Source organism: Mastomys coucha, unplaced genomic scaffold (assembly GCF_008632895.1).
Source record: "Mastomys coucha isolate ucsf_1 unplaced genomic scaffold, UCSF_Mcou_1 pScaffold5, whole genome shotgun sequence".
NCBI lineage: Eukaryota > Metazoa > Chordata > Mammalia > Rodentia > Muridae > Mastomys > Mastomys coucha.
Genome location: NW_022196911.1, coordinates 12,538,459 through 12,560,971, shown reverse-complemented (window position 1 = coordinate 12,560,971; position 22,513 = coordinate 12,538,459). Strand labels below are relative to the sequence as shown.

At 44.0% G+C, this 22,513-nt stretch overlaps 1 protein-coding gene and 2 long non-coding RNA genes across 4 annotated transcripts in view; 2 read left to right on the top strand and 1 right to left on the bottom strand.

The window, feature by feature from the left end:
* The window catches only part of LOC116077155, a 24,779-nt gene extending 16,217 nt beyond the window's left edge, over positions 1-8,562 (bottom strand). Inside the window, exon 1 of the long non-coding RNA XR_004113176.1 lies at positions 8,328-8,562. This is a non-coding gene — a long non-coding RNA (uncharacterized LOC116077155). The remainder of the gene's footprint in view (positions 1-8,327) is intronic.
* The window catches only part of Pde10a (phosphodiesterase 10A), a 459,546-nt gene that overhangs the window by 250,116 nt on the left and 186,917 nt on the right, over positions 1-22,513 (top strand). The gene's annotated exons all lie outside the window — the stretch shown is intronic.
* Positions 19,790-21,105, top strand: LOC116077157. Of its 2 annotated transcripts, XR_004113179.1 has the most exons (3): positions 19,790-20,188; positions 20,283-20,571; positions 20,825-21,105. It is a non-coding gene; the product is annotated as an uncharacterized LOC116077157 (long non-coding RNA). The 2 variants fall into 2 exon arrangements; XR_004113178.1 differs by having other exon boundaries at positions 20,283-21,105.

Here is a 22,513-nt window from a genome sequence, read left to right as displayed (position 1 = left end):
AATATAGCTATCTCCTGAGAGGCTCTGACAGTACCTGACTAATACAGATGTGGAGGCTCACAGACATCTATTGAACTGAGTACAAGGTCCCCAGTGAAGGAATTAGAGAAAGGACCAAAGGAGCTGAGGGGTTTGCAGCCCCTTAGGACAAACAACAATATGAACTAACTAGTACCCTCAGAGCTCCCAGGGTCTCAACCACCAACCAAGGACTGCACGTGGAGGGGTCTGATTGTTCTGGCAGCATGTATGTAGTAGAGGATTGCAAATTTGATCATCAATAGGAGGAGAGGACCTCAGCCCTGTGAAGGTTCTGTGCCCCAGTGTAGGGGAATGCCAGGGCCAATAAGTGGGAGAGGGTGGGGTGGCAGGCATGGGGAGGAGGGAGACAACAGGGGTTTGTTTTTGTTGTTTTGGCTTGTTTCTTTGTTTTTTGGAGGGGAAACTGGAAAAGGAGAAATTTACATGTAAATATAGAAAATATCTAATAAAAATAAAATAAACATGGCTGACGGTGTTCTCCTCTTTTCAGAGCTGGCCCCATTCAGTCTGTATATTCATCTTGCTTTCCTTGGTCAACAGTGTACCCTGATGATCTTTTGTGATCAACATTTGCATCTGTGGGCTGAGAAAGCTCCATGGTTAAAGCCCTCTCTGTGCAATGTGAAGCCCTCAGTTAGATTTCTCAGGAAATACGAGAATGTCAGGTGCAGCTGCAGAATGTAGATCGCAGTGCACAGAGCAGTTCCTGTGCTCCTGGGGCAGCCTGGGAGGTGGAGGTAGAGGAGTCCCTGCAAACTTGCCTCACAGGCTTCTCTCAGATAAAGTGGGAGGTAAGGATCAATACCCACAGCATGTTTTTTCTTTCACGGGTGTACCATGGTACATGCCTGCCTATACTCATACACATATGTACATATTTTACACACACATACATGTGTACACTCACACATATATACACACACACACATGCACATACTCCCGTGGATGAGAGCACATACACACGCACACACATATGCACACTCACTCATGTATGCATGTTTGTATCCATCTCCCTGTACGATTCTCACTCACTTACAGATTGTGAGAACACAGAATGCCAAGGGCTAGTCCTGGCTTCATTTTGTATTAGAGAATTCCCTATATTGTCAACTACTTCCCCTGATACCTCTTCAGTTAGACCACCCTACCACCTCATTCCTGCCCATACTTAGAAACATGCTAGCCTTCCTTTAGAGAGCAGGGAAATGATGCTCTGTGCATGTTGTCCTTCCACTCTCAGATAAGATGAGGCCATTTATTTCTATAAAAGTGAATCCACACAGAAAGACACAGAATTAGAGTCAGTTTCTCAAAATCCCATTTTCACAGAAAGAGAACATCTGGTGGCAGATGACCCCTGTGGATTGTTTTCAGTTTCCAGGGTGACCTCACATCCCACAGTCTACCCTGGTGCTATTCACATAGTGGCCTGGGGTAGTGGTCCAGGCATAAGCTGTGGATCCATAGCTAGGGCCTCTCAATTATCCACTGCAGCAGGAGCTGGTTCTCAACCTTGACATGCCTCTCTGTCTCTGGTCCCCATCTCCTGAGGCTGACTGAGTCAAGAAGCGGATGTTTTAGAAGCTATGGAAACCACATATTTATCTATGAAACAAGCCTCTTGGAGATCCTTAGCCTTCATACCTAGGTTGTGTTTCCACAGATCTTGGTCATATGGAGCACACACAGATAGCTTAGCAGAGACCTGAGTCCATACACTATGCAAAAGGTGATCAGCCTCCTTCATTTACATTACGGAGGCACAGAGAACCTCTCTACTCTGCTCCTTGAGTAAATGTCAAATTTTAAGAGTCATCTGAAAATTTTCTTTTTTGATAAAGAAACAGGAATGTCAAATGGGTTAGATAATGTTTAAAATTGGTATTAGATAACATCACTACTTTGAAACAAAGCCTGATGTTTCATGATCTTCTATTTTGTTTGTCATGTCATACTTGTCCACATTAAACATGCATTCTTCTGTATGTGCCAGAATGTTCTGGAACTAGGGTGTATCAGTAAGCAAAGTGCAGACACCACTGCCCTCACAGGTCCTGGCAAGAGAAGAGAGCAAGGCAAAGCACATGCTAGTGAGTCACAGGGGATGCAGGGCTGAGTAGTAAATGGCTGGGGAGATGCTAGAGACATGGTCTAAGGATGCCTCACCAAGGACATGAGCTTAAGAGAATTTTGAAGCAGATCTCCATAAGGGGAAAACATGCACCCAGTCTAGGCTCAGAGGGAATACACATTAAGCTGAGCAACTGGATTCTAGGCCTATGTTGTTGTTGATCATGTTTACAGTGATAGTTGGCAAGGTATTTGGATGACTTAGTTTATCCCAGGCGCTATAATGAAATACTCTAAGCCTGAAGAGTTTTGAAGAAGAGAAGTTTGTGTCTCATACTTGGGGCCTTCTGTGTCCTAGATCAACTGCCAGCAGATTGGTACATGGTGAGAGCCACCATCTGGTGATAGAACTCTTCAGTGTGTCTCTACATGGCAGAAGGTGTGAGGAGTCCCAGGACCTCTGTGTGCTGCTGTCATTCAGAGAAGTCTGTCCTTTTGATCTAGTCATTTCCTATCTACCTGTTCGTCACATCCTCAGATATGTGGTCAGCACCTTGACACACAAATGGGGGGGCAGACATGATTGCTTAACTACAGCACTGAGGACATCTGGCTTCTTTTATAGACTTGTAGAAAATAAGTCAAAGCTAGATCAAGGTGAGCTTGGAGGGATATCATTGCAGCCGTATAAAGTATATACTTTCATCCACTGTTCTCATATCTGTCTTTGATGATGACAAATGATTTGGGAAAGTTAAACTCATTGCCATTAATACAATTGGCCATTTCATCATCCACTTGGTTTAGAACCTTAGTGACATTCTCTGAGTGTCCCATAACTTCCAACTGCTCACCTATAAGCAGATAAGCAGGGGGCCTGTGAAACTCACTCATCTGGGACAGTCTTGGGGACTCTACAGGTTGGAACGGATGCTAGGAAAGTAGACAGTGGACTTCACAACATTTTAGATGCCAGATTTTTCTTAGAAGAAAAAAGAAAAACCAATCTATACAATAACTGTGGATTCTCTAGTGGCCTTAAAGAAGTCGTGACCTCATGACGACTCAGGGCTTCAGAGTAAACTGGGAGTTTGTTGAGAACCATAACCTCAGCCCCCAATCCACCAATCAGAATTGCAGAGGGTTGGAACCTTTGTTTTAAGAAAACATCCAGGACCTGGGAGATGGCTCAGTCAGTAAAGTACCCAATGCACAAGATAAAGACCTGAGTTCTAATCTCTAGCATACACACACACACATACACACACACGCATACGCGCACACACACATGCACAGTCATACCCACACACATACACACACTCACACACACACATACACATACACACACTCACACCCACACCCACACTCACACCCACACATACACACATATGCACACCCACACTCACACACACTTACACACTCACACACACATATACACTCACATGCACATTCACACATGCACACACACATACATACACTCACACCCCACACACTCACACCCACACATACACACACACACACTTACACACACTCAGACACATTCACACTTACACACACACACACATACACAAACACAAAGGCAGGAAGCTGAAGAAGAGGTAGTTCCAAGATTTAAAGCACTGGGTGGTCACAGTCTTCCTGTAACTCTAACTCCAGGACATCTAGCTCTGCTTTCTGGCTTCCTCAGACACACACACACACACACACACACACACACACACACACAAGCAAACAGAAACACAACCTCCCAATGATTGTGATCCATCACAATCCACACAGTCATAAAACATTTTTCGGAGATGATTATTCAGATTGGAATCAAAATCAAAGAATGTATCTTTGTACTTTTCCTTTAGAAGTATCTCTGTTTTGCATGTGTGTACATGTAGTGTGTACACATGAGTATATGTGTGTGGGTACATATGTGCATTCAGGGAAGTTTTTAATGTGTGGGAGCCCAAAGTTGACATGCCTCTCTTTTTGACTATACACTCACTACTTTACATACTGAGGCTTGTCTCTCTCCAGACACAGAAGAACTCATTGATGCAGCCTCAGTGTGTCAGCTCTAGAGATTCCCCTGCCACAGCCTCCCAAATACTGGGATTCCAGACAGTATGTCACCAATGAACTACATACTGGAAAATTTAAAATTTTTCATTAATATATTTTGATCATATTTTCCCCTCCTCCAACCCCTCCTACATCTTTCCCACCTTTCTACCCATCCACCTTTAAGTTCTCTCTCTTAAAACAAACCATAAAACTTAAATAAAACAGCAACAACAACAACAGACACAAACAAAAACATATGCTGAAGGAAAATATAAAGCTCACAAAGAAACCACAAAGGTTGTTTTGTGTGTCTGACTACTCCTGGGCATGTGGGGCCTGCCCTGAAGTGTGGTTTATACCCAACTGAGACTCCACTGGAGAAAATCCTGTTACCCTTTGTCAGTGTTTGTCAATTGCAGATAGGTTCTTGGTTAAGGGTGGAGCCTGTGGTGGTTTGAATATGCTTGGCCCAGGGAGTGGTACTATTAGGAGGTGTGGCCTTGTTGGAGGAGGTGTGGCCTCGTTGGAATTGTGTGTCATTGTGTGGGTGGCAGCGAGACCTTCCTCCTTACCGTGTGTAAGCCAGTCTTCTCCCAGAGACCTTTAGATGAGGCTGTAGAACTGTCAAGTTCCTCTAGCACCATACCTACCCTGATACTGCCCTTCCCACCATAATGATAATGGACTGAACCTGCAAGCCAGACCCAATTAAATATTGTCCTTATAAGAGTTGCCTTGGTCACAGTGTCTGTTCACAGCAGTAAAACCCTAAGACAGACAGACCCTATACCCACTTCCCCCTCTCTATGCTGAGACCCCTTCTGGCTTGAACGTGTGAGTCTTGTATACACTGCCACAGTCTGTGGCTTCATATGTGTACCAGTCCTGCGGTGTCTGGAAGACATTGTCAGCCCTGGATCTTACAAATATTCTGCCTCCTCATCCACATAGATTCCTGAGCCTTGAAGGTGGGGTTTTAATGAAGATATCCCATTTAGGGTTGAGTGCTCCAAAGTCACCCACTCTCTGCATCTTGTTAAATTGTGGATCTCTTGTTAATTCCCACTTGCTGCAAGAACCAGCTTCTCTGATGAATGTTGAGTGAGACACTGATCTGCAAATTTTGGTTTTTTTAGCAGCTGAATATTATTCTGTTGTGTAAATGTACCATATTTCTTACTCATTCATCAGTTGATCAACATGTTGGCACTTCCAATGAACTGGCATACACAATGAATAGATCAGCAGGTAAATATGGAAGAGCAAGTATCTATGCAGCAGAATGCAGGGTCTGTTGGGTATATGCCTGAGAGGTGTGTAGCTGGATCTTGAGATAGATCTACTCCCAGCTTTCTGGAGAACTATCTCACTGATTTTTCACATGGGCTGTAAAATTTTGTACTCCCCCTAGTGATAAATAAGTGTGCTCTTTACCCTCAGCCTCACCAGCATGTCCTGCCATTTGTTTTGTTAATCTTGGCCATTGTAAGATGAACTCTCCAAGTAGCTTTAATTTGCATTTCCCCAACAGTTAAGGATAGTGAATATTTATTTAAATGCTTCTCAGCCATTTGTATTGCATCTTTTTGAGAACTCTGTTTGGTTCTGCACCCCACTTTTTATTTAGTTATTTTTTTCTCTTGATGTCCAGTGGTTTTGTAGTTCTTTAGGTATTCTAGATACTAACCTTTATTAGATGTATAATTAATTGGTAAAGATTCCATCTGCTGCCACTTTATCTGAACGATGGTGTCCTTTGCCATACAGGTTTTCAGTTTCATGAAGTCCCACTTATTAACTGTTGTTCCAAGTGTCCGTGCTATTCATATTATGTTCAGAAAGTCTTTCCTGTGCCAATGAGTTCAAAACTATCCTTCTCTTCTATCAGAGTCAGTGTATCTGGCCTTATGTTGAGGTCCTTGATCCACCTGGAGCTGAGTTTTGTGCAGAGTGAGAGACATGGATCTATTTTCATCCTTTTACAGTCATCCTGGAAGTGTGTGTGTGTGTGTGTGTGTGTGTGTGTGTGTTTAATACGTATCTGTAGGATAAATGCCTATATTCACAAGTTGGAAAACTGATTTAATCAAATAGACTCTTCCATCCACCACACAGGCTTGCTGGGTTAACTGGTACTTTTATAGCTCTCTCAGTGCCAACATTGTATGAGAGGAAATCCAGGGACATGGGTATAAGACATAGCAACTAAAGTTTAGATCTCTAGCACCCACATAAAAGTCACATAGGCAAGCATGGCAGCCTACCTGTCATCCCAGTACCAGGAAGTGGAAAAAAGAGACCTTCACCTCCACTACCAGGGCAACCTGAATAGCTAGACTGGCAGAATCAGTAAGCTCAAGTCTCAGTTCAAGACCCTGCCTCGTCAAACAAAGTGGAGAGCAATCTAGGAAGACACCCAATGTCAACTTCAGGCCTCCACATGTAGATGCCCACCATGTGTACCCACACTTGTGCACACACACACACACACACACACACATTCATGTGTCCACCATGGGCATCTACACATGTGCAAACACATGTACACACACATGTACATGCACAAACCCACCATGTGTCCCCACACTTGTACAAACACATGTATGCACATACAGGCATATGCCCATCATGCGCACCTACACCTGTGAAAACACACGCACACACATACACATGGGTGTGCACCCATGTAAATAAGTGTGTGAGGCAATTCAGAAGTTGGCCATGCTGTGCCAGTCAGTAGGAAAGTCTCCTGTGCATTCTACCTGAGACCTTTGAGTATGCAATTTACAGAGTAGTCTAAGAGCCTGCAGAATTACAGGCTCCGTAGCCATGCCAAGATGTGGGCCCTAGGCAGCATTTTCCCTAAGTCACTCACCTAAACTGTATAGAGAAATAGACATGCTTGGGTAGAAAGTAACGAGGACTTTTTAAAGGAAGTATTTTTTTGTTTACACAGTGGTAGAAATTATCTATAGATTGATGATTTAAGTTCGAGGTCAATTTATGAAAATAAGAATCTAATTTTTTTCTTTTTGTCCCTGAGAAATGACTGTCTTGGGAGAAAGCACCCCATGTTCACCTGGACATTTGCCTTGAGGGAAAGTAGGGAGAGTAATTTTCCCTTTGTGTTCTGAGAGGAAATTGCTATAGCTTCCTACTGATGTTTCTTTTCCATTTTTTGGCAACAGTTTGTTTAAATTTTAGAACTGGTAAAATGTTGTATATGACCTTAAATTCTTTTCGGCTATATTTCTTTCAAAATTTTAAAGATAAAATTCCTTGCTTTGGAGTTCTTATATCTCCCTAATTTGATTTTATACATCTTAAGGCAAAAAAAATTCCCAAAGCCCAAGGTTCTTGCATATATATTTTCTCTATCTCAGTCCCACTAAGATACTTAGCTGTACCAAAGGGTATCCTCCATGGACACCTGACACTACTTAATGCTACTTACCATGGTATCCACAACACTCAATGGTACCTATCATAGGTACACATCGGTACCTCACAGTACCCACCACGGGGACTTGACAGTACTCAGTGCTGCCCACCACATATACACACCAGTACCAACAGTAGCCATCACAGGTACCCAATAGTATTCAATAGTACTCAACCTGGGTACTCAATAGTACTCATCACATATACCTTACAGTCCTCAACAGCAGTGGCTCTGTCGTATCCACGGTAACCAGAAGATGCTGAGTATTCCTAAAATGCAAACTCCCAGGCTTTTCTCTCTGCAGACCTGATGGGACCCACACCATCTGTATCTTAAGGGATATTTATCTATGTGTAAGGCTAAATCATGGAGTAACGCTGTTTCACCTCCGCAAAGGGACTTGAATATCAGATTACCACGCATCTCTTCCCACATGGTGAAGCCCTCTATTGAGCATTCCCTTCATTGCTTCCCTCTGTAAACTCAGGCCGCCTTGGGCTTGCCTTGTGGACAGGATATTCCCTAGGCTCTGCAGAAAGCTGGGTGAAGGGCCATCTCAACTTCTCTGTATCAACTCAGAGGCTATGTAGCTTTTGTTTGTTTGCTTGTTTAATTGTTTTTCTGATAGAAGAGAAAGCAATTACATAATAGAGTATCAAGGAAAGAACCAGGTTTACCTGGATTTTAACAGAGATTATCTGCCTGATTTAACTCTTACCTGTATGCAGATGAGGGGTCCATTGTGTACTAGGGAGGCTACATTGAAGGCAGACAGAGGATTCATGTGGTGGCCTTTATCCTGATAGATCAGGTATGGGACCTAAGCTGGCCACTGGGCTTCATCTCAAAGCATCTACTATGCAGAATGTGTTTCCCTAACATTCTTTGGAACCTCATCATGGAACAGAACAAAGGGATCCCCCCTTCCCATTCTCCTGCTGCCTTTTAACCATACACCCCTTCACAAGAATCTGGAAATGTCTGTCTGTTTCAAGTCTCTGGAAAAAACAAGCCGAGGCCCTTACTGTTGATTTGGTGAATGTGGCGGTTGATACGATGGATGTTGCTAGGTGAGAATTTCCTCCATGGATGTGAGAGAATGTGAATGCCAATTCACCATTCAAAGGAGTTTTTTTTTTTTTTTTCTTTTTGGTAAGAGCTAATGTACAGAACCTGTTAGCACAAAGAGGCGGGAGGGAGAACTTGTTGTGTAGGTGGTAGAGGACTGCTGTCTAGAAGAGAGTTGGAGACAGTGCTTCCTAAGACATAGACTGGGACAGTTGGTAGAGAGAACGTCATACAGAGAAAGCTATTTCTATGCAGGTGTAACAGAAGGGGCATTTCTAATAACTTTATTCTGGATTCAATGAAATGGTAATGTGGACCTCAGCCTTCCCATGTCTAGCTTAAATTTTGAAAAGAAAACACCAAAAATTATAATTGCAGAAAAGAATGTTTCTTCAGGAATCCATATGAAAAATAATTTGGAAACAAAGGTAGTGAAATCCTATGGAGGTAGACCAGTTGAGATTCTCTTGTGAATCAAAACCAGTGTGTGAGGGAGCAAACATGCTTTCAGATAGGTGTACATGCACAAACATGTGTGCATAGACATGTATGTGTGTGTACAAGAGTATATGTACCCCCATTTACATATGTAAAAATATACGTACATATATGAACATGTTTGTAAATGTGGTTAAGTATATTTGGCTCATGGAAGTGACACTATTAGGAGGTGGGGCATTATTAGAGGATATGTGGCCTTGTTGGAGGATGTATGACTGGGAAGGGTGGCTTTGAGGTTCTATGCTTAAGCTCTGCCCAGTGTGGAGGAGAGAGTCTCCTGGCTTTCTTTGGATGTAGAACCCTCAGCTCCTTCTCCAGCGCCATGGAAGCATGCTTGCCTGGACTCTGCCATGCTTCCTGCCATGATGATAATGGACTGAACCTCTGTAAACCAGCCCGAATTAAATGCTATCCCTTATAAGAGTTGCCTAAGTCATGGTGTCTGTTCACAGCAATAAAACCCTACTAAGACAATACATATACACATACATGCAAACACACACACATATTTATGCAGACATGTATCTAAACATACATCTAAAGACATGTATAAATTCAAAAATGCTTACATTCACACACACACATACAAGTATACATATATACAATCATGTATTTCTCTATGTGTATATATACATATATATAGTCACATAGACCTATATGTATACATGCATACAAACATATAAACACATGCATATGTCTGCAAGCATAAACAAATGTACTGTGTCAGTACAAATATTCATATATACACATATCCACATACATGCACACACACACATATATATGCAAAGACAACGTATTCAAGCATATATGTCCCCACATGTATGTGCATATAAACGTTGATCTGTCAAGCCCGAAGTCTTCAGAGCAGGAAGGGAAGCCTGAGCTCCAGACAAGCATGGAGACTACAGTGTGCATCTGCAAGCATCACAAAGCAGGTTCCTTAGAAGCCTCCATTGTCACTGTTAAGCTGGAGCTGATGGGATGCCGCCCACACACATGATGGAAGGTCATGGGCCTTGACTGATGCTGACTGACTTGAAGGTTCAAATCTTCATCTTACCATGACAGCAGCACAGTGGCCTTTGACCCCTAAGTCAGCCCTGACAGGAAGGGGGAAAGCAGACCACTAAAGCTGGCTGTGTGCACCTCTCTGGGGGTTACGAGAGCAGCTTACATCTCGGCAACGAGTAGCTGTCCTGCTGTAGGACAGCCACAAGGTCGTTCTTATGCTTGCCTGTATTCTGCTTCTGGTCCACCCAGCTCTGGATCCAGAGATGCGGAAGCTTCCGTCCTTGTGAAGAGCTCACTGGCTGCTGTTTGGAGTGCACGGGGATTCAAGGATAATGACTTGGGCTACAAGCTCATTAGCTAAAGTCACAGGCCAGGCTGTGCTGTTTCCTGCCATGGTCCTCATAGATGTAGCACATCACAGTCACTGAGCATGGTTTTCATGCCAGGCTCTGATCAGCTGGCTTCCATAAGGTGCAGGTCTGAACCCACAGCGTCTACTTTATCCCGAGAAAGCTCGGAGGTCACTTGCCAGGGCAGGAAGGATGAGGTGGATCGTAGAGGGCAAGGCCACCCCTGATCCAAAGGCAGAGAGAGACAAATGGCTGGCTTCTGCTCTGTCTTCTTCTTCTCCCTCTTCCTCTTTCTTCCTCTTCCACGTTTTTCCTGCCCCTCCCTATAAGGATCTTGCTGTATAGTCTAGGCTGGTCTCAAACTTGAATGGTGTGCCACCAGACCTGGTTTTAAAATATTTTCTGTAATATTTCTATTTACTGAGTGCTTATGGAGCCAGGTGGCAGTTTTATACACACAGCCTTCTGTAATCTTCACAGTGGGAAGAAATAAATATTACTCTACCTTCCCTTCTAAATATGGGCTACATGGCTTTCAAAAAAAAAATCTGTTTTGTGCCATGCTGTGCAGTGGGACAGGGATTGATATGAGCATGTACAGTGCGGCCCTGTGTGTACAGAGCAGACTCTCTTAGTATGCCTGTTAGTCGAAGCCAGAGTTTCTCCCTATCAGAATGTGTGTGTTGCAACCACACCTATTAGCACCAAAAATACTTGTTTAAAATATTTGAAATTAGAGGTTTTCTAAACATATTATTTTGTGTAATCCAAAAATAAAATAAAATGGCAAAATAACATATCAGAGATAGTAACACCTACTGGGAAATTAAGAAACCTCCTTCTATGTAGCTCACACATTAAAAAAAAATCATATATATGTCTGCACAAGGATTTAGGAATATTAAAACTCAATTAGAAGAAAAATAATACATCCAAGAGGCATTTCAGAAGTCTTGATGTGTCCTGTGTAGTTGATGAACATATTAGAGTTCGATTGATGTACACAAAAAGCTACAATATGAATCTTGAGTCCTTGATCCTGTATTTCCCTCTACAAGCTAGCGTGTGAGTTACAAGGGTGAAGTAATCAGGTCTCTGGAATAGTCACAATGACAATCAGATGGAGGGGGGATGATGGAAAAAGAGAGGGGACACAGAGAGAGTGAGAGTGAGAACAAGAGAGAGAGAGAAACAGAAAGAGAGAGGGGGGAGGGAGGGAGGGAGGAGGAGGGATAGAAGGAGAGGGAACAGAGAGAGAAAGAGAGAGAGGGAGAGAGAGAAAGAGAGAGAAGGAGAGAGGGAGAAAGGGGGAGGGAGGGAGGGAAGAGGGGAAGGAGGGATAGAAAGAGAGAGGGGACACAGAGAGAGAAGGGGAAGGGAGGGAGGAATGAGCCAACAGGAAGGTGACAGGGGAGCCATCTGTCTTCCCTCCTGGGTGATTAGTCCAGGAGGCTGTGTCTGTTACAGTGGTTTCTGGACATTAAGAGGGCCTCCAATGAGTCATAATTTTGTGATGTCTAATGGGGTTGTGGCCTCACCATATCCCTAAAACATAACAATCCTCAGGCTTACTGGTCGAAGGGAAAAAGGGCTGCAAAACTTAGGCTAAGTAGCTAAAACAAAGCAAAGCTTAAGCATCTCTTTCCCTTCGCTTACCTGGGGATGACTTTTGTAATAACTCTTCTGCTCTTGATTCTTTAAAAAACAGTAGAAAGCTAGAAGAAAGGCTCTATGGTGTCAGCACAAAGAACGGCACATGAGCATGTCTTAGGTGTGGCCCCTGTGCTCCGATTCAAACATGACACAGTGCATGTGTGGTTCAAACCCCCCAGGACATCCTATAAAGACTTGCAAATACTGTGCTTTCAGGAATCAGTTCTCAGAAGGGTTAAAAGGCAGACTGGGGTGGGGGGGGCAGCATGGGCTCCCTGGATGCTGCTCCTTGGCCATTGAACTCTCCTAGTCCTGACTGCAGCTGGTTCTACCTCACTGGTCTAGTCTTTTCTCCTGATGCAGCTGACACATGTCAGCTCTCACCACTGCAAAGACGATAGTGTTAAGGTCTTTCATGAAAACATCCCCTGCCCCACCCTGGTGTGTCTAGCTGCCTTTACTTCCTATTGCTATTGGACACCCCTGTCCCTCCTTGCTCTACTGGACCACCAGTGTGGGAGTTAAGGGTGCCTCTGGACTTAGGGTAGGGGTAGTGTTTAGTGATATAGAGTTTAAGTTTGGAAATGAGAAGCATATTGGGAGATGGGTAGTTGGACATTGTAAATGTGTTTAATGTTACAGTACTGTATACATAAAAATGGTTAAAGCCATACATTGTCTGTTAATGTGTATTTCACCATAATAAAAAAATTGTATTTATTTAAAATGGTAAACTTCTTGTCCCCCAAAAGGGTAAATTGCCATGGGTGCATTGAAAACCTCTGACATCAGTTTTTCAACCTCTCAGTAGGATCTGATGGAGGGATCAGACAGCTCTGAGCAGTAGATTCATTAAAGGTACTTTGTTCGACTCCAAACACCGGGCGGTGGTGGTGCACACCTTTAATCCCAGCACTTGGGAGGCAGAGGCAGGTGGATTTCTGAGTTTGAGGCCAGCCTGGTCTACAGAGTGAGTTCCAGGACAGCCAGGGCTACACAGAGAAACCCTGTCTCAGAAAAAAAAACAAAAACAAAAACAAAAAACAAAACAAAAACAAACAAACAAAAAATCAGATGTGAACTGTGGTGGACAGAGACACTTTGCAGCCAGAACATAAGCAAATTCTCTCTCAGACCTTGAGATGTGACTACACTGTCCATCTGGAGGTCCTCATGCCTCATGAACTCTACTTTTGCTCTGGTGCATTTATTCCCAGTGTAATCTTCATGAAAATTATGGGATATCCACAGGCCCCCCGACATGCCCAGCCTTGTCTTTTATATGCAAACTGATGAGTTATCCAATGAACAGTGGACTGCTTCCAGAGGATTCTAAAGTCAAAAAAGGAAAGTATTTATAGGAAATATTAAGATTCACATTAAGGTGACTATCAAAACTCAATTGTCAATCATGTAAGAGAATCAGACAACAGTCACAATATTTTTTTTTTGGCTTGGTTTTAATTATTGCTTTCTATTTTTTCCCCACAAAGTAGGGGGATCATTCTGAATGCCCAAGGCAGCCTATACCTTTGCAGAGACTGCCTAGAGGTGTCATTTGAGGTGACTCTGTGGTGGCGATGTCTCCTGTGTTGCTCAGTGCCCTGTGTAAGGCCTTTGTGTTACAGATGGAAAAGCAGCCATGGCTAATTGTTAGCTATGACAGAATTGTCTCCAGGTAGCTCTGGGCTTCCCATGCTTGACTTAAATGCATTTTTGGTGACTCAGGTTAAGAAGTGTATATGCTTGTGTCTGTTTACATGCAATGAAGCAAAGGTCCTCAAGTCAAGATACCCACTGAAGGATCAGAGCCCCAGAGGCAAAGACTGTGGTAAGGAGAGGATGCAGAGTCCACCCAGGATGTAGAAAATACTTGTTCCTCTGGAACCTTCTCTAGTCCTTTGGTAGCCAGCTTAACCTGCAGTGTTTGACAGGGCTAATTTTGGTTTCCTGGAGAGTGGACTAGTTGAGCAAAGGCATCAGAGACGCCCTTTTCTACACATCTATACCAAAAACTCCAAGCTTAAAGGATCAACAGGATATGGCAAGTGAAGCCAACAAGTAGCTCAGTGCACTCCTAGCCTTGGCATAGCCTTCTGTGACAACAGAATTAGCCTTGTTTTGCCACTGTGGCGACCTTCACCCTTGAGCATCTCCAGTTATGGTAATGATTTCCTTAAAAACAAGCACTAAGTAAAATTAGTATTTATTATGGATATTTCAAATGACATCTGATGATTTATAGTATTTTTTTCAAGTAGTACATATATGCATATGTACACTATTATCCATTTATTTCTACATATAAGTAATTTTAAAAAATTGACAGCTGTGAAGGCTGGTTAAGAGGGCAACTGTTCTCAAGGCAGGTTATTTTGAACACACAGGCATAGAGCAGAGTCATGTTCTAGAAGTGCAGAACTTTTGGATAGAAACTTCTGCAAATGTCCAATGGTGGTCTCTTCCAGGATCAGGGTGTTGGAGGCAGAGGGAGAAAAGTGTCAAGCTTCTGTGACACCTGTCAGTCATGATGGGACTGGAGACATGGAGTTTGTGAAGTGTCAGTCATTTAAATTCAGGAGACATCCTTGGCTCTCCAGCTGTAGTCAGGGCTATCCCTATGGAAGTCTGTGAAATCCTGATCAATCCTGCCCAGGCATCCTCCAATATTGGGAGCATTGTGAGCATGAAAGCCAGAGTGAGGGAGGAGGCACACTTGATTCACATCACCTTGCTGATAGCTATAGCATGAAGGGAAAATGTGACCAAAATGTTATGAACTCCCATTTGGAACCAGGGGCTCGTGGAAGATACATTGCACAGCCTCAATACGGAGCCTTCTACCTACAAACCTGAGAGAGTCGAGGCTTCTTTGGTCTCCATTATAGAGAGAGCAAAGTCCGAAAAACAAATCCTGTCTTTTGGGGTTTTGTGAGTCAGTGATTTTTCTTACAGGAAATCATTTTGAAAGACTTAATGAATGAAATTGTGTATATTGTTCACAATAGGTAACCGCTCCTGTAGAAGATGAGGGATGGTTTTTGCACATCTGGTTTATACTCCAGGTTTTAAGCTTTATCAGTGTGATGGCTTTTACCTGAGAAATTTTCAAATAATTTTTATTCTTTGAAAAATTCATATTTATATGTAATATATTTTGATCAAAACAGTCATTCTCCCGCTCTCTTCTTATTCCCATTCCTATATCAGAGACCTGTTCATGTGACCCCAGGTACACTTGTATATAAATTAGGATTGAATCAAATATTTACTGAAAAAACAATTTGAAATTATTTTAAAATAATTTTTTAATATGTGTATAAAGTTACCACTTATTAAAGGTTAAAACAAATTTACAAAAGAATGGGATGAACAAGCTTATTTTTACACAACGAATCTTTTAAAAATGTTAGCTTTTAATATTTGGCATTGTAGGATACAGACTATCTTCAATGGTTTTCATACTTGATCAATATATTTTGCTCATATAATTGTCAATGCTGTGAATGCCACATCCTATAAGAATATCGCACAGAACAGCAGAAGTTTTATATTTTAGGGCAATTCAACAGGAAATTCTCTCCTACTCCCAAGCCAAAATACATTTCAGAATTTTTGACAAAACTCAAGTCACCAACTCATGCAGCAACTTCAGAAACCCAGCTCTCAAAAGCAATCCACTCTAAAGTTGGACTAGTTGCTGCTTACTCTGAAGTGGGAATAGCAAAGTGTTGAAAGGCTGCATTTCCATAAGGAAACCGCTACGCTTCCGTAATGCAGAGTGAAGACTGTGCAGTTTGTATCACGTAGTAATCTCTGTGCTCTGTCCAGCCCTCCCAGCAGCCTTTGCTGGCACTGCACAGTACGTTGGCATGCTCAGTGTGAAGTGCCCATGGTGTGTGTCCAGAATGAAGGCTGCAGAGAGGCAGCAGTTGCATGGTGAGTGTTACCAGGAACACCCAGGAGTCATTACACATTTGATTTTGAATTTGTGTTTGGTGGTTGAGTATTCAGAAGCATTTTATTCTTGTCGATGTTTTCTTTTGAAACCTCACATTCAGTTACTCTATTCTATGTGGGGCCCCAAAGTTTAATAGACTGTGGTCTAAATAAAGATCTCAAGACCTAATGTCCAGACCCTTGAGAGACTAGTCTGGACGCTGTTCTAATGCAGCCCATCATCTTGTGCTCTGCTAAGTATTCTCTCTCTCTCTCTCTCTCTCTCTCTCTCTCTCTCTCTCTCTCTCTCTCTCTTTCTCCCTCTCCTCTCTATCTCTCTCATGTCTCTCTGTCTCTGTCTCTCCCCATCCCTCTCTTCCCTCATCTGTCTCTCTCCTCCTCCCTCCCTCTCCCCACTCTTTCTCTCCTTTATTCTCTCTCCCCTCCCTCCCTCTCTACCCCTTTCTCCTTTTCTTCTGTGTCCCTCTGTCCCTTTCCCCTCCCTCCCTCTTTTCCCCCTCCACTTTACTCTGTCTCTCCCCCTCCTTCCCTCTCCCGACCTGCTTTACCCTTCTGACACTTTCAATAAGAGAAGCTCAGACACAAAAAGTATGGTTTTCTCCTGCCATTTTCCTAAGCCAGGTCCCAAATCAGAACAATTCACCCAAACTCTGCTGTAGACTTACACCCTTGAACACCCATCTAATTCTGGTCCAGATGAGATAAGAATTGGCATGCCACCTGTGATTGCTCACTTGTGATTGGCATGCTCATCTGTGATTGCTGACTTGTGGTTGCCATGCCCACCTGTTATTGCCCACCTGTGATTGGCATGCCCACCTGTGATTGGCATGTCTACCTGTGATTGGCATGCTCACCTGTGATTGCCCACCTGTGATTGACATACTTACCTGTGATTGCCCTCCTATGATTGGCATGCCCACCTGTGCCCTGAGCCATACCTTGCTTGCTTTTGAGAAGATCGGAAAGGAATCAATTCTAGATGAAGGGTCCATTCTGACAGTTTCTAAGGTGGAGCTGTCAAGCCCAGCAGTGTTTCTTTTCTCTTATAAGGGTCTCAGATCCCTAAGACACTGTTGAGGCTCAGAATAAAAGTTTGACAATTAAAAGTGACAATATGAGCCAAAAAGATGGGTGTATGCCACCATAGTGACCTGATTCTGTCCCTGAGACCCAGGAAGTTGTTTCCTGACCCATATACACATTTGCATGGCATACAGACCCTACCCTCAGTGCGCCCATGCACCTGTGATGCACAATAAATAAATAAGCAAATGTTGCTTTTAAAATCAAATAAAAATAAAAATATTGTCAAGAAGATTCCCAAGCAGCAAGTAAAGAGAACACATATCACATGACCTCTTGCATGTAGCTCTCAGTCATTAGCATGGTTCAGAGGCATCCTGGGCACTCTCTCCCTCTAGTAACTGAATACTCACTGGCACCCAGGGTTCAGGGTGGACCATACAGGACATGCAGTGAATTCTTAATGTCTCCCATGCTGGCTTCCTATTGTGCTGTGGGAAACTGGCCTTCAGATCTCTGGGAGAGTTATTTTACCATTTATTACTGAGATTTTGAGACACAATGTTCTCTTTGCTTTTCAATGAAATCATTGTATCTTATTTGCAAAAGTTTGGTGACACTGTTGGTTATTTAAACAGAGCTCCTGGCTGTGTTCCAAGTTCTATGTGGCCTTGAGCACTAAGAAAGAGTTCACTATCCTATAAATGCATGGATTTCTACAGGGGTTTAGTTCTGCTTAAAGGCAAAGCTTTGAAACGTGGTTCTTTGTGGCTGCGCATCAGGGTCATGTTGGAGTGTTGTTAACAGTTAACATGGCTATCCTAAGAACCAAGTACTCATTACTATAGAACCTCAGCAGTACTTACACCAGTACTCTTGGGACTCAATACTCAGCAATTTTGCAAAGCTTTTTGTCATGGGGGAATTATAGTTTTGACTGATAAAGGTCTCTGCTTAGACCCTATTTCTGTCAAGAAAAAAAATACACACACACACACTCACACACACACACACACACACACAGAGAAAGAGAGAGAGAGAGAGAGAGAGAGAGAGAGAAAGAGAGAGAGAGAGAGAGAGAGAGAGGGAGAGAGAGAGAGAAAAGGCATGAACCATGAACCCTTTCCTCAGAAGGCATGAACCCTTGAGTTTTTGTGGTATATTCATATTGTAACAAATCAAAACAAAAATAACTAAACAATATTCTGGTGTTCACTAAGGAAAGGATAATGCAAGGTATACTGGCTATTTGTTTTTATCACATAAAATAACAAAATTAAAACTTGCCTAATAAAAATGTTTAAATTTATAAAGTAATTTGGTTGGTGAGATAGGAATTTATACAGTAAATGAAGAAGTTATTTTTATCAGCTCTCCCCCCTTTTTTAAGATTTCCCCAACCCAGTATTGACTTCAATAATATTTTTCTTACTACAATTATATATCTCATTTTTCCCTCTTTGACTTGCATATGACAGCACTATAAAAATACAACTCTTACCTTAGGCAAAGTTTATTAACATTACCAATAATAGAAATCTGTGATCTTTTAGCAGGTGGCACATAAAGGAGAATCCATCTGTCTGTCTGCCTGTCTACCTGTCTTTTTATAAATGTTATGGAATAGCATTTCTCCCAGTGTCAGACTGTTTAAAATGAGTCACACAGGCAGTAACTTTCTTGAGATGTGCTAGCAAGAACAAATTCCAGGAGTCTAGAAACAAAGCTGTGGTGGACTGAGTGTGAGAGAAATTGAAGGAAACTTCCTGGTAACTCAGAGTTACATACAGCTCTGAAAGGATGCGTGGGCTTAGGAGATCCTGGGTAAGTGCCGGGGAGATAAACTCCACTGACCACACTAGGCAGTGGGTAAATTCTCCTTTTGGAACACAGAAGGTCTGTGGAAATAACCTTAGCTGATGACCAGCAGTTAAAGGCTCTGAGTTTGAGATGGCAATAAGGGCTACCAGGTTATGAAAGTTTGGCTCTGTGCTGTCAGTTCCAAAGTTAATATCAAGGCAAAGAGAAAGGGGCTTTAAGAAGATATATAGACCTTGTTTAAATAGGTCAGCTTATCATTTAATTAGCTTTGGTTTACATATGTTAGTCAAGTTAGGATGTTAGCTCTTTAAAAGAGAAAAACAGTCCCCCCACCTTCTGGAAAATATATAAAACGACAGGAATTCATTAAAAAACACAGGCATGTAAGTCGACCAAAAAGTTTATCAAGTGTTAATCACGTTGGCTATTAGCCAGATAAAAGTTCTATGTTTTTAAAGAAAATCATTGTTTCCACATTTCTTGGTCTCTCTCTTGAACCATATATACTTAAGAGCACAATACAAATTAGGTAATAAGCAGGCAGTTACTATCGGCTATATGGGTGAGTTTTTAGGCATAAAACACTAAAACCAATCTGGAATTTACATGGGTGCAAAGTGGAAGTCAGTGGGAGCCTGGGGGGAAGGTCAGTGTTTAGCCTGTGTCTATGTGGGCGCTCCACAATGGTGCTGGTGTGGTCCTCTAATCCTGTGTCTGCTGGTGCTAACCTCTAACTGCTGTCTTTTAGTTTATTCTCTTAGTTTTCAACTCCAGCAAGTTGTGCTGACAGCTCACCTGAGCTGAGGAGAATCATTTTAACCCAGATCATTGAGACAGCTCCTATACCGGATTACCTTTGGCAGTACCCTTAACAGCCAGCCACAGTTGCCATCTGACTGAGCTACAATCCAACGGCACCATCCCAACAGTAACTACCTGGCCAAGTTTAAGAATACCACCACACAACCCTCCTAGAGGCTCAGCAAACGTGTTGTTCACAAGGAGTTTGAAGTGACAAGGTCCAGCAACCCAGGCTTCTCTGCTTCCTGGTGTGATCAGCAGAGAAATGCAAAGAGGCAAGGGAAACATGACGCCCCAGACCGGAATCTTTAGATGTGTCTTCCAAATAGAAGTGGCCAAGTGCCTAGAAGACTTAAATGAACAGCGGAGGATGCCAGTGTTAAGGGAGGTAGGGGGGACGATAAAAATGTAATTGCTTTTTTATTCCTCTTTCCAGCGTTCCTTTTCAGTCGTTACACTTTGTGACTTTGTTATTTGTCCAGGATACGGGCTCGTTTCCAGCAAGCAATGGGAGAAAAATGATGGAAAATAGGAAGAAGCTCGACTCTGGGAAAGGGTTAACGAGAGAGAGTTTGCGGCTTGATCTAACAAAGGCTAAAAGAGCAAATGTGTAACGCTTTCCTCCTGCGGCTTCAAGGCGGCTTATATCCATCTAGAAGTAAATTTTTGAGAGCCTGGAAAATCATTTCAATACCTCAAAAACCCAACAACTGATAAGCCTTAAGCGGCAAGGAGAAACTTTTGTAAAGAATGAACGATTAACTCTTGAAGGTGAAATCCCTTTGCCTAAACACATTTGTAGGAGCATCCTTTCTCGCGAACCAGGAACTGCTCTCAGCCAAGCGAGCAAGGGTCCCGTCTGTGCAGCTGCAGGAGATGCGAGCCCTAGGCTGCTGATAGAGACCAGCGGCACTACTCCTGTCTATTTTTTTTTCTTCATTGAAGTCAGGGGTTGAGGGATAGAAAGGTACTCTTGGCCCCCAAGGTAAGAATCATAGATTTGGTTCTTGTTCCGCAAATGCAGGGATCCCATGGTAAAGTGGACTGGCCGGCTCCAAGCTGTCGCGCTACGCTCTGAGATCGTCTGTCCCAGAATTGCCAAAACGCCCGGGAACTTTAAAGAGGACGCCCGAAGCACCCTGAAAGCCACCTGGCCAATTTGGTGCAACTGTGACTGTTCGTTTTTTCCATTCTTAGGGGTTTGGAATCAGGAGACGGGAGTCGGGAAAAGAGTGGATTGCAGAAGAATGTGGAATTCACTGCAAACCAAAATCATGAAAAACATCTAAATAAAAAAGAAAACTGCGACGAGGAGAAACTGTTCCTGCCACCCCTGCACGTCTCATGTCCAGAGTCCCAGCCCTGGATCAGCCAAGCCACTGCGCTGCACTGCTGCGCTGCACTACAGCATAAACTTAGGTGCTGGCTCTGGCTCTGGCTCTTTAGGACCAAGAGGCAACCAGGACACTCAAACAGGGTATGCAGAGATGTCCCTGAGGGGAGTCAGCAGGGGCAGAATCACCAACACCCACACCTGCACTCGCTAGCTCCTCGGCTAGTCAGCTTCTCTCAACTCCCGAAGTTCCTGTTCGTAGTGTCCATTGCGCCAGTTTTTTTTTTTCCCTACAACAGCGGTCTGGACTCCAGGCTGCTGAAGGAAGAGGGGGCCCAAGTGAGCCACTGGAGACAGATGGTCTCTGGGTTTTAAAGCGATGAACTCTTTACATTTTGTGTTCGAACTCTAGTTTGCTCCTTCTATCTTCCAGACTCACCAGGGCAAAGTAGGCTGATGTACATAAAGTTCGCTTTAAAGTAGGTATTGGCAAGGCGGAATGAACCGCCTCTTAAGACATTCTAATGGGAACACTGCCTTGATTTTAAACTCGCTAAATGTCCAAATTTGAATCCCCTTCCAGGAGCTCTGGCCAAAAGTCTTCTCTGTTGATACTGTCAGGCTGGAGAAAGGATTCCCTGGTTCAGGTCACCCACCCACAGGCGGATGTGGTTTGCACACAGCTGGAACAGAGGCTGTGGGTTTTTAGCATCTGGAACGCTAGATCCAGATGTGCTACCTCCAGGGAGACTAGCGGGCCAGGGGCATACACCATGCAGAGTGCCAGGGTGTTGGGACGTGATGCGGCGGGGCCGAGTCCCAGTGGACGCGCAACGTGGGCGCGGGCGGTGGTGGTTCGGGGAGCGCCTGCTCCACCAGTGGGCGTCTTCTGCCGCCGCCACCACCGCCGCCTCCACGGGCAGCGGCACTGCGGCGCTTTTCTCCGCTGCTCTGGAGCAGCCGCCGCGGCTCAGGCGCCGGAGCGCGCACACACCACGCCACGCCCGCAGGCAGCGTCCCGGCAGCCCCTCGCCCGGCCGGGAAGGACGTGGATCGTGCGTACCAGCCCGCACCCGGGCACAGCGATCGGGACTCGTCCCCCCTCCCGGGGTCCTCTTGAATCCCAAAGGGAACATGATGTGAACCCCCCCGGCCAGAGAGGCACCCGAGACCCGAGAGGCGGACCGGACCAGAGCCTGGGCTGCGTCGTGGGGAGGGCCGGTGCTGCGGGGGCGGAGCCCGCAGAGTCCGGGCCGCCGCGCCCTCCCGCCTGCCCCCCTTGCAGGCTGGGGAGGAGGGCCATGGCTAGCCCGGAGAAACGGCTCGCTCCCCACCCCCAGGCCCCACTGCGGGAGTCTGGGGACGAGCCCGGCCGTGGCC